At 45.7% G+C, this 16,010-nt stretch overlaps 1 long non-coding RNA gene across 1 annotated transcript; it reads left to right on the top strand.

Annotated features, from left to right (window-relative positions):
• Window positions 1-358: 358 nt before the first annotated feature.
• Window positions 359-11,482, top strand: LOC122683704. Its single transcript, XR_006337793.1, has 3 exons — window positions 359-845; window positions 6,366-6,626; window positions 11,350-11,482. It is a non-coding gene; the product is annotated as an uncharacterized LOC122683704 (long non-coding RNA).
• Window positions 11,483-16,010: the final 4,528 nt, after the last annotated feature.

Here is a 16,010-nt window from a genome sequence, read left to right as displayed (position 1 = left end):
ATGCATGCATGCTAAGTCGCTTCAGTTGTGTCCGACTCTGTGCGACCCCATGGACAGCAGCCCACCAGGCTCCTCTGACCACGGGATCCTCTAGGCAAGAATACGGAGTGGGTCACCATTTCCTTCTCCACACTATCTGCCTGAGTTTCCCCAAGTTCACCTCCATTGGATTGGTGATGCCCTCCAACCATCTCATCCTCTGTCCGCCCTCTTCGCTTGTGGCTTCTTTAGTGACTTAGTGAAGTCGCTCAGTCGTGTCCGACTCCTTGCGACCCCGACTCCTTGCGACCCCATGGACTGTAGCCTACCAGGCTCCTCCGTCCATGGAATTTTCCAGGCAAGAGTACTGGAGTGGGTTGCCATTTTCTTCTCCAGGGGATCTTCCCAACCCAGGGATCGAACCCGGGTCTCCCGCATTGCAGGCAGACGCTTTACCATCTGAGCCACTGAGGTGGCTTTTTTAATATAAATCAAAATTAGGCTGATTTAAAAAGTAGGTGACTAGGTATTCATACCTGACCTCCCGCCCTCTGCCTTTACTCCATTTTTTGTCAGGTCACCTGAGAGTGATAGCCAATGCAGCTGGCCACAGAGGAGGGTTGAGAAAGAAAATAGGAAGGAATGAGGGTTAAGAAAATAAGTGGCAGAGGGGAAAGGAACAGCAGTTTTTTGACCCCATAAAAATTTCATCCAAAATCTGATGGCCAGAGAGACCAGAGCCTTGCTAATTAAGGTGCTTCTAATTGGAAAACTTGTGAATTCAGATTAAGGGTGACCTTTTTCATGAGACCTTTTTTCCACAGGGGGACGATGAGTCAATAATATAAAAAGCCTGCAGCAATAAGGTTTGTGAGACTTAATCTGAGCGTTAAAGAATAATTTCCCAAAAAAGGGAAAACGATGCTCACACAGATATAAAAATGACATGTGTTGAAGGTTTTACAATATTCAGGAATTAATGAGAACACCAGGCACATGTTAAAACTAGTTCAAGAGAAAGTTTCTGGGAAGTCCACACACATGTGGAGTTAAGGAACATTGAAAGGAAAATGCAGACGAAGGCAAAACTGGCTTTTTTCCCACAAGACAGAGGCAAAGGTCAATGTGCTTATCTGTCATTTCCATACCACTCACTGAATTGTAAAATAGCTCCCAGACACTGAAAGACAAAAATCAGACAGCCTGAAGGGTGACCTCTACACAAGCATGTATTTCCATGGAAACACAAAATTGTTTCTATAAGACTGTTTCTAAGCATCTTGTAAGTACCATTTACAAGGAAGGATTAGATGTGACTGATTAGGCATCATTTTTCCTGTATTTGCTAAGTTTTGCTCTCCAAGCATCATTAGTGACTTCTTATTTATTAACATTAATTAACATGATGGATTTCATATTCGAAGCTCTATGCATGTCTTGCCAAAACTTACCAACCCAGTGCTAAACTGACACAGATACTTAAAAGTAGCTTTGTTTTGTTTTGTTTTAAAGTATCCTCCAGATCAGTGTGCATGTGCATGCTCAGTTAGCCTGCCAGACTCCTCTATCCATGGGATTCTCCAGGCAAGAATACTGGAGTGGTTTGCCATTTCCTTCTCCAGGGTATCTTCCTGACCCAGGGATCGAACACGTGCCTCCTGCATTGGCAAGCATATTCTTTACTACCTGGGAAAACGTCTCCAGATCATCCCCAACTAGCAAAGTTGTGTGGCGGATTCACATTTTACAAGACAGACTTATAATGTGAAATACACCTCTGCTCCTACCTAAGCTGAAGCTCCAATACTTTGGCCACCTTATGCGAAGAGCCGACTCGCTGGAAAAGACCCTGATGCTGGGACAGATGGAGGGCAAGAGAAGAACAGGGCAAGAGGATGAGATGGTTAGATAGCATCACCGACTCAATGGATGTGAGTTTGAGCAAACCCCGGGAGAGAGTGAAGGACAGGGAAGCCTGGTGTGCTGCAGTTCATGGGTTCGGAAAGAGATGGACACAAATGAGCGAATGAACAACAACTACATTCAGAACCGTTTGTATCTACTGTTTCCCACCAGTTTTCCTAAAACAATCCCCGAGATCCAGCCCACAAGCTTTCTCTTTGTCTTAACTTGCACCTTCCACTTGAGCCTGGCTGCAATTTTCCTTTCTCCGCCTTTTCCTCCCTGTGGTTTGGGGAAAGAGCCGCCTTCTCTTTTTCCATTTGTGCAAATCCTCTCCAGCTTTTAAAATTCTTCTCCATGAAGTTTGCATTAGTGCTACAGCTCTTGATTTTCCCTAGTATGCACTCCTAAAAAACAATTCCTTTCGCATCTTGGACTACAAACTGGCTCATTGAATCATGTATTATATTCTAGTTGATGACAACTTTGCTTTCACAAGTGTAGTTACCCGAGGTTTCTCAAGACAAAGGCTGTGAGTATTCTCTCCTCAAAATACCTGAGTGCCATAAGAGGCTGCTTACTCTTCTCCTCTCCTTGCTGTTGTTGTTGTTCAGTCACAAAGTCGTGTCCAACTCTTTGCAATTCCATCGACTGCAGCACACCAGGCTTTCCTGGCCACTATTTCCTGGAGTTGGCTCAAACTCATATCCATTGAGTCAGTGATGCCATCCAACCATCTCATCCTCTGTCGTCCCCTTCTCCTCCTGCCTTCACTCTTTCCCAGCATCAGGGTCTTTTCAAATGAGTCAGCTCTTCACATCAGGTGGACAAAGTATTGGAGCTTCAGCTTCAGCATCAGTCCTTCCAATGAACACTCAGGACTGATCTCCTTTAGGATGGACTGGTTTGATCTCCTTGCAGTCCAAGGGACTCTCAAGAGTCTTCTCCAACACCACAGCTCAAAAGCATCAATTCTTCAGCACTCAGCTCTCTCTGTGGTCCAGCTCTCACATCCATACATGACTACTGGAAAAACCATAACTTTGACTATATGGACCTTCCTGAGCATAGTGATGTCTCTGCTTTTTAATACACTGTCTAGGTGTGTGATAGCTTTTCTTCTGAGGAGCAAGTGTCTTTTAATTTCATGGCTGCAGTCACCATCTACAGTGATTTTGGAGCCCAAGAAAATAAAATTCTGTCACTGTTTCCAGAAAGTGGAAAGAGTGACTCATCTCCTTATATTAAGCCAAAGATGTGTCCCTTCTCTTTAGACTCAGTTTCATTAACTGTGAAATGAGGGATTAAAATCAATTTGGTTCTCAAATTTTATCAAGCATCAGAATCCCCTGGAGGGTTTGTTAAAGCACAGAGTGCCAGGCCCCCAAACACAGATCCTCTGATTCAGAAGGTCCAAGGCAGGGGTGGGTGGTGGTGCAGAAATTTGTGTGTCCAAAACGAGATTCTAGGTGATGATGCTAGTACTCCTGGTCCAAAGACCACACTTTGAACATTGCAATGACCAGCAAACCCACTTAGCTGACCATTCTAACCACCTAAGGACTTCATAAAATTCAGATGATAAACCTGAGCTTATTTACTGAACTGGAATCTTCCAGGGTGGTACTAGGGAAACCATATTTCAAAAAATACTTCCCAGATGAGTCTTATGATGGACCAACTTTAGGGCCCAATTGAACTAGGTAATCCGTACAGGCCATGCCAGTGTCAACCTTCCACGATTTTGTTTGGCAAGGAGAGCCTGGCTGGAGGAAGGCAGGTGCAACTCTCAGGATAAAATATCTCTTATAGCTCAGCAGAGATCATTCCCAGGTGAGCTAGTGGTAAAGAACACACCTGCCAGAGCGGGAGACATAAGAGACATGGGTTCGATTCCTGGGTGGGGAAGACTCCCTTGGAGGAGGGAACGGCAATCCACTCCAGTATTCTTGCCTGGAAAATCCCATGGACAGAGGAGCCTTGTGGGCTACAGTCCACGGGATCACAAAGAGTCAAACACGACTGCCTGACTCAATAGCCCAATCAAACTGGAAACATACAAGAAAAGGAATCCTGGGAAATAGAGCTGAGCTAGCAAGCCATCACCCTATGGCTGGTACCCTTCTGATCCTCCCCACTGCAAAGGTGTCCTGCTAGAGATACACCAGTTTAACATTAAACAGAACCCTTCACATGCCAATCTGAAACATCTGCAATTGAATTATTTCACTGCCTCAGAATTTCTCCAAAATAATGTGTAGGTATTTTTTAAAATATCTGAATAAGTAAAAGAACTCACCAAAGTATCATCACCCAGAACAAATTGAGGATCAACTCTAAACATAAATGTTTGCTTCTATCTTAAAATGTACAAACTGCTCGCAACACCCCAAAGGGCAGTTTTTCACCTTCACCAATTTCAGTTCCAAACTCCTCTGGAAAATTGATCACAAGTTAATATTTAACTCTAAAAAGAATTCCTTTTATAACTCTATTCTTATAGGAACTCTTACTGAACACTGGGATTTCACAGAGTTCCTTAATAAATTAGAGTTGTGACTCAACCGTCACAGCTGGTTATCCCTCCAAAGTTGTTTTATTTATTATTATGAAATCAGGACCGAAATTCCAGGAACTGAGTGAACCCAAAGCTGAATTAACAAGCAGGGCAAAGGCAACGTTAAACAAGACTGCTGACTCTGCTAAAGCCCCGGGATCAACAGTGACCTTGAAGGCAAGGTCAGGAAAAGTATTCCGTGTAACTGCTCCTCTAAAGAAATTGAGGAGCAAAATCAGAAAAAGTGCTGGTGTGGTTGAGAACATCTCCCAGGAATCCCTGGGGGAGAGCGTCTTGCGGTTCATCTGCTCCTATTTCTGGGCCGTGTTGCTGACTCAGCCCCCCACCCCCTGTGTGTTCAGCTGCAGGTAGCCAGCTGGGAAAGCATTGAGTCCTCTGTGCAGGGCAGGCTTCGCTGCTGAATGTCGGAAGGCTGGGTAGAAAGGAAAGTTGGTTTCTAGATGATTCGCGAACCAGTAAGCCATCTGGTCACCCCCACACAGAAAACCTAAATTGGCTTTTTTTCCTCTCTCACTTTTTACTATGAAAATATGTGAATATGTAGCAAAGTGAAAGAAAAGCTCAATAAAGTCCCATAGATTTAGATATAATTTCAGGAAGTCCCCTGGGGCTTCCCAGGTGGCGATAGTGGTAAAGAACCTGCCTGCCAATGTAGGAGATGCAAGAGTTGCAGGTTGGATCCCTGGATCAGGAAGATCTCCTGGAGAAGGGCATGACAACCCACTCCAGTATTGTTACCTGGAGAATCCCATGGACAGAGGAGACTGGAGAGCTACAGTCCATAGATTCTTCACAAAGCGTCACATACAGTAATGCCTCTACAAACAAAGGATCTCCATTCTGAGAACATGTTAGTAACTGCAATCTGCTAACAAGTCCAAAGTGTTAGCCTAGGTACCGACTAACACAGTCGGCTGTATGCTCCTGTACTATTAACCGGAGCTTCCAGGTGGCGCTAGTGGTAAAGAATCCACCGGCAATGCAGGAGATGTAAGAGACTCGGGTTCGATCTCTGGGTTGGGAAGATCCCCTGGAGGAGGGCATGGCAACCCACTTCGGTATTCTTGCCTGGAGAATCCCATGGACAGAGGAGCCTGGTGGACTACAGTCCGTAGGGCTGCAAAAAGCCAGACATGCCTGAAGTGACTGAGCACGCATGTAATAGGTTGATAATACTTTTCCCACTAGTAATACATAGAAAACAAACACAAAAAATAAAGAAAACGTTTTAAATCTTACTGTACCTTGAAAGTCCAGTGGTGCGGTACTACGGCTGGCACACAGGGGCTGGCATCAAGAGAACGGGCAAGAAGGGGTTACTGATGGGAGCTGGGAGAAGAGGTGGGAGACGGCAGAGCTGAAGAATTATCAGCAACAGGAGACGGAGGGCCAGCTACGATTTCACTCACGCCCGATCACCAAGCTACATCTCTGCTGCTTTTACGCTTGCTTCTTAACATCCTGGGCCTGAAATAAAGATACTGCATACTGTACGCTATACAGAACTATGCAGTTAAGTACACAAAAGCCCAGCCCCTTGCAGAGGATGCAAGCATGTGACATCCCGAAATTCCAGGAGCGGAGTGAGCCCAATGTATGTCAGACACGTGAACCAGCTAACATGATTGGGCATGTGAATGCACGTTCGCATCTTTGAAGTTTACAACTGGAAGGTTCATGTGAAGGGACTTCACTGTATTGTTACTGTTTGCTTCTTTTTTTTTTCTTGCGGAAGTATGTAAATTGTAGACAACATGACATTTTGCCCCTAAATAATTGTGTGGCCGTCAGCCTCCAAAATGATCCATAATACTCTGTGCTTCTGGGATTTCACATCCTTTCGCATGGTATGGGGTTGGTCCAGTAGAATACAGAAATCGTGATGCCGGTCTCGTCTGGAATTAAGTTACAACAGACACGTGGCTGCTTCCATCTTGTCTTCACTGCACCCCCCCCCCATCACTTGTTCCTGGGGGAAGTCAGCTGCCAAGTCACTAGTAGCCGCATGGAGAGGCCCTCGTAGCAAAGAAAGCATAGATGCTCCAGACCCAGTCAAGGGTCAGATGACCGCAACACCCACCAACGTCTGGACGGGAGCCTCTTGGGAGACCCTGCATGGGAACCACCGGCTAAGCCACTCAGATACCTGAGCCTCAGAAACTGCAAGGTAATAATTTCTACTGCTTTAAGCTGCACAGTTCTGGGCTAAGTTGGTAGCCTAGAGAGTATCCATTTGTAGGCAGGGTCCTGTGACGGAAACTCAAAATGTGGGAGTGGCTTTCACACCGGGCAGTGGGCTGTGTTGAGAGTATTGGTGAAAGCCTGGAGCCCTTCGAAGAAGCTGTGAATAAAAGAGTCAGGGTCTTGAGACTTCCCTGGTGGTCCAGTGGCTGAAGTGAAAGTGAAAGTCGCTCAGTCGTGTCCGACTCTTTGCGACTCCATGGACTATATAGTCCATGGAATTCTCCAGGCCAGAATACTGGACTGGGTAACCTTTGTCCTTCTCCAGGGGACCTTCCCAACCCAAGGATCAAACCCAGGTCTTCTGCACTGCAGGCAGATTCTTTACCAGCTGAGCCACAAGGGAAGGTCCAGTGACTAGGACTCTGCATTCCTAACACAGAAGGTCTGGGTTCAATCCCTGGTCAGGGAACTAGATCCCACACGCCATAACCACCTGTTCTCATGCCTCAGCTAAAGGAGCCTGCATGCCATGAGGAAGACCAAAGTTGCCGCCACTAAGACCCGGCACAGCCGAATAAATAAATACATAGTTTTGGAAATAATTTATTTTTACTTTTGGCTGTGCTGGATCTTTGCTGCTACATGGGTTTTTTTTTCTCTGATTTCAGCAATTGGGGGCTACTGTTCACTGTGTGCAGGGGTTTCTCACTGCAGTGGCTTCTCTTGTTCCGGAGCACAGGCTCTAGGGTGCTCGGGCCTCAGTAGTTGCAGGACGGGGGCTCATTAGCTGTGGTTCCTGGGCTGAGTTGCTCCAGGGCATGTGGGATCTTCCTGGCCCAGGGATAGAACCCATGTCTCCTGCATTGGCAGGCAGATTATTTACCTCTGAGCCACCAGGGAAGCCCTCTATTTTTTAAGGCAATCATTTAAAAAAAAGTAATTTTTTTTTTTTAAAAGAGCCAAGGCCTGTAAAGACTCAGGTGAGAGCTGGTAGGAAAGTGAGGGAAGTGTTGTCAGAAACTGGAGGAAGGAGATGCTGGTGATGCCACTGCCTGCAGTCACGTGGACGGAGGAACACGCACCCAGCGTGCTCATGATCTAGTCAAGGAGATTTGGAGCCAGGACTGCCTGGTTTCTGCTAGTTAGTCATAGTAAGATGTCGAGGGAGAGAGAAATGAATGGAAAGGCCGTTAAGCAGAAAGGAGCTCGGACTGAATGGTTTTCAGCTCGGCCAGAAGACAAGTTATGCTAGAATCAAGGAATGGCTTCCAAGCGAAAGGTCAAATTCAAAGCCCTGCCAGAAAAACCGTGGTCCAGTGACAGACCCTGGACTGGGCCTGTAAGTCATTTTTGAAAGGTTTCAGAAAGACATAAAGCCCTACCCCCAGACATAAAGCCCTCTAATGAGATTAAAAGTGCCTCACTGCTGTGGCCTGAATGCTCCTGTCTCCCCCAGATTCCTACACTATAATCCCAACCCCCCAGCATGATGGCATTAGGAGGTGGGGCATTTGGAGGGTGCTTAGGTCAACTTAAAAAATGCACGTGAGAGTTTCAAGTTAAGTTTTATCTGGGGCGAAATGAGGACTGCAGCCTGGGAGATAGCACCTCAGATAGCTCTGGGAAACTGCTCCAAAGAGGCAGGGGGGAAGGTCAGTATATGTGTGATTTAGGTGAAGGCAGAAGACTCTTGAGAGTCCCTTGGACTGCAAGGAGATCTAACCAGTCCATCCTAAAGGAAATCAGTCCTGACTGTTCTGATGCTGAAGCTGAAACTCCAATACTTTGGCCACCTGATGCAAAGAGCTGACTCATTTGAAAAGACCCTGATGCTGGGAAAGATTGAAGGCAGGAGGAGAAGGGGACGACAGAGGATGAGATGGTTGGATAGCATCACCGACTCAGTGGACATGAGTTTGAGTAAACTCCGAGAGTTGGTGATGGACAGGGAAGCCTGGCATGCTGCAGTCCATGGGATCACTAAGAGTTGGACATGACTGAGCAACTGAACTGAACTGAGAACATATGCGATCAAGCCTGTTTACTTTTTAGAATGTTTCTCCTGGTCTCATGAAGCTTCTGCTAGTCATGAGAAACAGTCATCTCCATGAAGGATTTTAGTGCTTTTCTAGACATGAGGAGATACAACAATTGGACTCATAAAGTCAGCTCCTAAGAATATCAGATTATCTGAAGACCCATCCTGCCAGTGTTCTGGGAGCACAGAGTGCCTCATTTCTGCTCTCCACCCTGAACCCCTTCCAGGGGTATTGGAGGTCAGCAGCTGCAGTGGTACATGACCTAATCCTTGAGGAGGTAGATGGCAAGCACCATGAAAGTGAAAGTCGCTCAGTCGTGTTCGACTCTTTGGGACCCCATGGACTATACAATCCATGGAATTCTCCAGGCCAGAATACTGGAGCAGATAGTCTTTTCCTTCTCCAGGGGATCTTCCCGACCCAGGAATCGAACCAGGGTCTCCTGCACTGCAGGCAGATTCTTTACCAGCTGAGCTATGAGGGAAGCCCAGCAAGCACCATGCCCAGTGTGAATTTGTGGTTGACAGGGTGGAGCCCCCTGAATGGGATTAGCGTTCTTATAAAACAGACCCCACCGAGCTCTCTAGCCCTTTCCACCCTGTGAGGGCACAAGGAGGCATCTGCGACCTGGAGGAGGGCCCTCACCAGAAGCCAACCAAGCTGGTACCCTGGACTCAACCCTTCAGCCTCCAGAACTGTGCAAACAGATATCTGTTGTTCATCAATTACCCAGTCTGTGGTGTTTCGTTACAGCAGCCCCAGTGGCCTGAGACACTCACAGACCCTCGTGATCAAAGGACGGTGATCCTTGGGACTTCCCTGGTGTTTAAGATTCTGAGCTTCCGCTGCAGGGAGCACAGGTTCAATCCCTGGTCGGGGAATTAAAATCCTGCATGCCAAACGGTGCAGCCAAAAAATTTCCTAGTGCTCCCAGAAGCTCCAGCTCATTGCCCCTCAGCTGTCTTCAGAAGCCTTGTCTTTGTGGGAAGATCTCATCTCGAAGAGATTCGGAAGTGTTGCCTTTGTCTAATGGGAGAAATCCCGTGGAGATTAGCAGAGAATCCATAAAGATTTTGTGAGAATTACATGCACAGAATCGTTAATGATTTGGACTGAAAGGGACAGGGGTAGTGCAAGATAGAAGGAGGTCTTTGGACCCTCAAAGTTCTACTGACAAGAAGCAGGCTGAGAATATTCCCCAGCTGCTAACACATGATACCTTCATGAAAAAGGAAGGATGAGTCACAGGGAAAGACCAAGAGCCCAGAGGGCAGTCAGGAGCCTTGGAGTATGGTTTCCAAGCCCTGAGACATGATTAAGGAACTTATGACGTTTGCCTGACTTGGAATCTTCATGGACCAGCAACTGCTTCAAACTCTCATCCTCTCCCTTTTTTAAAAAAACTTTTTATTTTGTATTGGGGTATAGTCTCTGGTGGTTCAGATAGTAAAGAATCTGCAAAAGCAGGAGACCCAGGTTTGATACCTGGATCACGAAGGTCCCTTGAAGGGAGTGGCTACCCACTCCAGTGTTGTTGCCTGGAGAATTCCATGGACAGAGGAGTCTGGGGTCTACAGTCCAGCGGGTCGCAAAGAGTCGAACACAACTGAGCAATTAACACACACACACATAGCCGATTAGCCAATTAACAGTGTTGTGATGTTTCCAGGTGAAGAGCGAAGGGACTCAGCTATATGTATACCTGTCCAGAGCCTTGGAGTATGGTTCCCAAACCCTGAGACACAATTACGGAACTTAACAACAGTTGCTTGGCCTGGAACCTGTATGGACCAGCAATTGCTCCATGCTCTCATCTTCTCCCTTTATGAGCAGGATTTTCCAGAGTGGTTATTCCGTGTCTGTCCCACTGTATGTTCAGTAGGGCAGGGTGTACAAACTGGATATCTGTGGCCCACTAAAGTTCATTATGAAGTTCTAAGCTCTAACTCCCAGTGTGATGTATTTGAAGGTGGGGATTTTGGAGGTAATTAGGTTTAGATGAGGCCATGAGGGTGGGGTTCTCGTGATAGGATTAGTATCCTAGTAAAGAGACCAGAGAACTAGTTCTGTCTCTTTCTCTTCCGTGTGAGGATACAGTAAAAAGGCAATAAAAAATTTTTTTTAAAAAAAGCCAGCACCAAGCCAGGAGGAGAGTCCTCACCAGATCTTAACCACACTGGTACCCCAATCTTGGATTTCCAGCTTCCAGAAATGTGAGACATAAATGTCTGTTGTTTAAGCCCCCCAGTCTGTGGGATTTTGTTTCAGTAGCCAGAGCTGACTAATACAGAGGGGGTTAGGGTGGAGCAGATAACTTAGTAAGAAGAACTGGAATGGAGCAATTGGATTTAAGGAACTATGATAACATCTGGACCTGATGTGCACTGTGAGATTGCGGACATTGAGCAGATGCTATCGCAGGGTGAGATTTCTGGGGACTCTGGGAGGAGCTGACTGTATTCTACATGTGGGAAGGATACAAATCTTTGGTGGACCGTGGTGGTCTGCAAGTTGGCACAAGGAGATCCCGCCTGCCTGGGATTCATCTTCTGTCCAGCCGTTCCCCTCACAATGGTTAGTCTGTCTGACTAACAGCACATGGCAGAAGTGATGGTATGTCACTTCTGATATTAACTGATTTTTGTGGCTTATCTCTTTCACCATCAGATCGCTTGCCCTGGGAGAAGCCAGCAGCCCTCTGAAGAGGGCCATGTGGTGAAGAACCGAGGCTGCTGGCCAAAGTCAGCAAGGAATGGAGGCTTCCTTCCAACAGAGAGAAAACAAGATGCTTGGGCCATCTTGGACACAGATCCTGCGGCCCCATCCAGTTTCAGATGACCGCGGTCTGCCAGCATCTGGATGGTAACCTAGAAACCCTGAGCCAGAGCCACCCAGCTAAGCCACGCCCAGATTCCTGACCCTCACACTAAAACTTTAAAGTCACTATGTGTATTAACCATGTGTATTAAGATGTTTTGATCTTGGGGGGCTCCAAAATCTCTGCAGATGGTGACTGCAGTCATGAAATTAAAAGATGCTTACTCCTTGGAAGGAAAGTTATGACCAACCTAGACAGCATATTAAAAAGCAGAGATGTTACTTTGCCAGCAAAGGTCTGTCTAGTCAAGGCTATGGTTTTTCCAGTAGTCATATGTGGATGTGAGAGTTGGACTATAAAGAAAGCTGAGCACTGAAGAATTGATGCTTTTGAACTGTGGTGTTGGAGAAGACTCTTGAGAGTCCCTTGGACTTCAAGGAGATCCAACCAGTCCATCCTAAAGGAAATCAGCCCTGGGTGTTCATTGGAAGGACTGATGCTGAAGCTGAAGCTCCAAAACTTTGGCCACCTGATGTGAAGAGCTGACTCACTGGAAAAGACCCTGATGCTGGGAAAGATTGAAGGCAGGAGGAGAAGGGGACGACAGAGGATGAGATGGTTAGATGGCATCACTGAACATGAGTTTGAGTAAACTCCAGAGTTGGTGATGGACAGGGAAGCCTGGCGTGCTACAATCCATGGAGTCCCAAAGAGTCAGACACAGCTGAGCAACCGAACAGAACTGAACTGATCTCTGGGGCCTGGAAAGGCTGCCCCTCCCAGGGCTAGCCAATTCCCAGGGAATAGAACTTAGCTTTCACAGACACATGTGAAAAGATGCTCAATATCACTAATCATCAGGGAAATGCAAATCAAAACCACAATGAGATATCACCTCACAGTTGTCAGAACCACCATCATCAAAAAGACCACAAATAACGGGTGTTGGCCATGATGTGGAGGAAAGGGAACCCCCGTATGCTGTTGATGGGAATGTTAATTGGTGCTGCCACTGTGGAATATAGTGTGGAGGTTTCTCAAAAAATCAAAAATAGAGTTACCATATGACCCAGCCATCCCACTCCTAGATATAGAGTATAACCGAAAAAAGCAAAATCACTAACTTGAAAAGATACATGCACCCCAATGTTCATGGCAGTGCTATTCACAATTGCCACGACATGGAAGCACCTGGACTGACCATCAGCAGATGAATGGATAAAGGTGTGCTGCATATACAATGAAATACTACTCAGCCGTAAATTTTGCTATTTCCAGCAACATGGATGGCTTTGGAGGGCATTGTACGAAGTGAAATAAGTCGGACAGAGAAAGACAAATACTATATGATATTACTTATATGTGGAATCTAAAAAAATGCAACAAGCTAATAAAAGGAATCGGACTCACAGATATAGAGAACAGACTGGTGGTTACCAGCAGAGAGGGGAGGAGGGGCAATATAGGAATGGAGGATGGGGGATTCCAACCATTGGGTATAAGATATGAAGCCACATAAAGTGTTAGTCACTCAGCTGTGTCCTACTCTTTGCAACCCCATGGACTGTAGCCCATCAGGCTCCTCTGTCCATGGGATTCTCCAGGCAAGAATACTGGAGGGGGTAGCCATTACCTTCTTCAGGAGATCTTCCTGACCCGGGGATAAAACCCGGGTCTCCTGCTTTGCAGGCAGATTGTTTACCATCTGAACCACCAGGGAGGCCCTTAAGATAGGCTACAAGGACCTTTTGTACAACACAGAGAATATAGTCAGTATTTTGTAATAACTGTAAATGAAGCTTGACCTTCAGTTCAGTTCAGTAGCTTAGTCGTGTCCAGCTCTTTGCGATCCCATGGACTACAGAACCCCAGGCCTCCCTGTCCATCACCAACTCCTGGAGTTTACTCAAACTCATGTCCATTGAGTCAGTGATGCCATCTAACCATCTCATCCTCTGTCATCCCCTTCTCCTCCTGCCTTCAATCTTTCCCAGCATCAGCCTCAGGGTCTTTTCCAGTGAGTCAGTTCTTTACATCAGGTGGCCAAAGTATTGGAGCTTCAGCTTCAGCATCAGTCCTTTCAATGAACACCCAGGACTGATTTCCTTTAGGATGGACTGGTTGGATCTCTTTGCAGTCCAAGGGACTCTCAAGAGTCTTCTCCAACACCACAGTTCAAAAGCATCAATTCTTTGGCGCTCAGCTTTCTTTATGGTCCAACTCTCACATCCATATATGACTACTGGAAAAACCATAGCCTTGACTAGACAGACCTTTGTTGGCAAAGTAATGTCTCTGCTTTTTAATATGCTGTCTAGGTTGGTCATCTTCCTTCCAAGGACTAAGCATCTTTTAATTTCATGGCTATAGTCACCATCTGCGGTGATTTTGGAGCCCAAAAAAATAGTCAGCCACTGTTTCCACTGTTTCCCCATCTATTTGCCATGAAGTGATGGGACCAGATGCCATGATCTTATTTTTCTGGATGATCTTAGTTTTCTTAGAACCTTTAAAAATTGTATAATAAATTAAAAATAAAAAAGAGAGAACATGCCTTTCATAGACAAACCAACTAATCCAGAGCCCACACCACAACCACCTCCTCCATCAGGCTGTCACACTCTGGACCACTGTCTACCTGCATTAGTCACCGCATGGCCAGGGACCAGACACCTAGAGATAGCCCCAGTGCCCCAGAACCCACTGAAATTACTCAGACTAGCCAATCCCAAGCCTGCTGTCCCTGCCTTGCCTGTTTTTTCCGTAGAAACCGCAATAAAGGCTCCTGCCCACATGTTCCACTTGCTCCCTCTGCCCCCTAACTGACTCAGGTGATTCCAAACAGAACTCACCAGTGGTGCAGGGTGTGTGGTGAGCTGCTTTCTCTTGGGATGCAGGAGTATAAAAAGCTCTGTTTTCAGTGGCACTTATATTCTGCTCTGTTGGCCTTGCTGTACCTCAGTTCAGTTCAATTCAGTGGCTAACAGAGGCTTCTTGGTGGTTTTCTTTGAAATCCCAGACTGGAAGTTTGAGGGGGCTCTTCCTCCCCACCTCCTTCCCTCCACCCCTCCTCCATCTCAGACTTTCATGGAAGGCCCTGGAACTTCTGCTTTTCTCCTTGACAGCAATTTCTGCTTGGCTCTGCTGCTTCTGCGTGTCCTGAAGTCCTCCAGAGTGGCTTTCTTGCCTGCTTTCACAGAGGAAGCCCACCACACACAGCTGAGATTTCTTCCTGTGTCTCTTTCAGGAGGAGAGTTCCTTGAAGCTAACGTAGCACCCACTTGCCAGAAAATTAGACAAAAAAGAGCATATACTTAAAAGTAGAGGGTCTCCCTTTTCTCCGGCAAACCAAGGAAGGATGCCAACCTCATTCCTCAGTCTTGAATTTGATACCCTCATTCCTTGGCACCAAACTATCCTAATATATTTACCTATTTTTATTTTGAAAATATCTGAAAGTATGAAAAATGATTCATTGCACATAAGTTTGAGCAAACTCCAGGAGCTGGTAAAGGACAGGGAGGCCTGGAGTGCTGCAGTCCATGGGGTCGCAAAGAATTGGACACTAATTATTTCACATGTAAGTTTTCCAAGTGTACTCAAAATGGCTTTTATGGGTTTTTTCTTTTATGTTGTTTTTCTTTTTGCAATCTATAAATGTTTGTTAGATCAAATTGGCTGATAATGGTATTCAAGTCTTCTATAATGTTACTAATTTTTGTTTACTTCTTTTCTTTCAGTAGATAAATATCCTGAGAAAGAGATGTTCGTGTCAGTCTCATCAACTGTGTGTGTTAAGTCACTTCAGCCGTGTCCAACTCTTTGAAACCCTGTGTACTGTAGACCACCAGGCTCCTCTGTCCATGGGATTCTCAAGGCAAGAATACTGGAGTGGGTTGCCATTCCCTCCTCCAGGGGATCTTCTCCACCCCGGGATTGAACCCGCATCTCTTGTGTCTCTTGCATTGGCAGGCGGGTTCTTTACCACTAGCACCACCTGGGAGGGCCTCGCCAACTGTTATTGTGGATCCGTTTGTGTCTCCTTTCAATGTTGACTTCTTGTGTTTGAAGCTGTTTTTATTAGATGCACACACACTTAGGATTTTCATGTTTTTCTATCGACAATCTTTTGATCATAGTAAAATAGGTCTCTTTATCTCTGGCAAAACTCTTTATCTTGAAATCTACTTGAGTAACATTAATATAGCAACACCAGTTTTTTAAAGTTTGTATTAGCAAGGTTCATATATTATCTTCCATTACTTCAATCATCTTCATGTTTTTATATCCAAAACAAGTCTTTCGTAGACATCATGTCATTATGTCCTCTGTTTTTAAAACTGAGGGAGAGTTGATTTACAATATTGCCTAGGCTTCAGATGTTCAACATAGTGACAGACAGTTTTTAAAGATTATGCTCCATTTATATATATGCCTGTTATAAAGTATTGGTTATATTCCCTGTGCTGTACAATATATCCTTGTAGTTTATTAATTTTATTTTTGTTGT

This window comes from Cervus elaphus, chromosome 25, assembly GCF_910594005.1.
Source record: "Cervus elaphus chromosome 25, mCerEla1.1, whole genome shotgun sequence".
Classification (NCBI taxonomy): Eukaryota; Metazoa; Chordata; class Mammalia; order Artiodactyla; family Cervidae; genus Cervus; species Cervus elaphus.
This window is presented reverse-complemented; position numbering and strand designations above follow the sequence as displayed.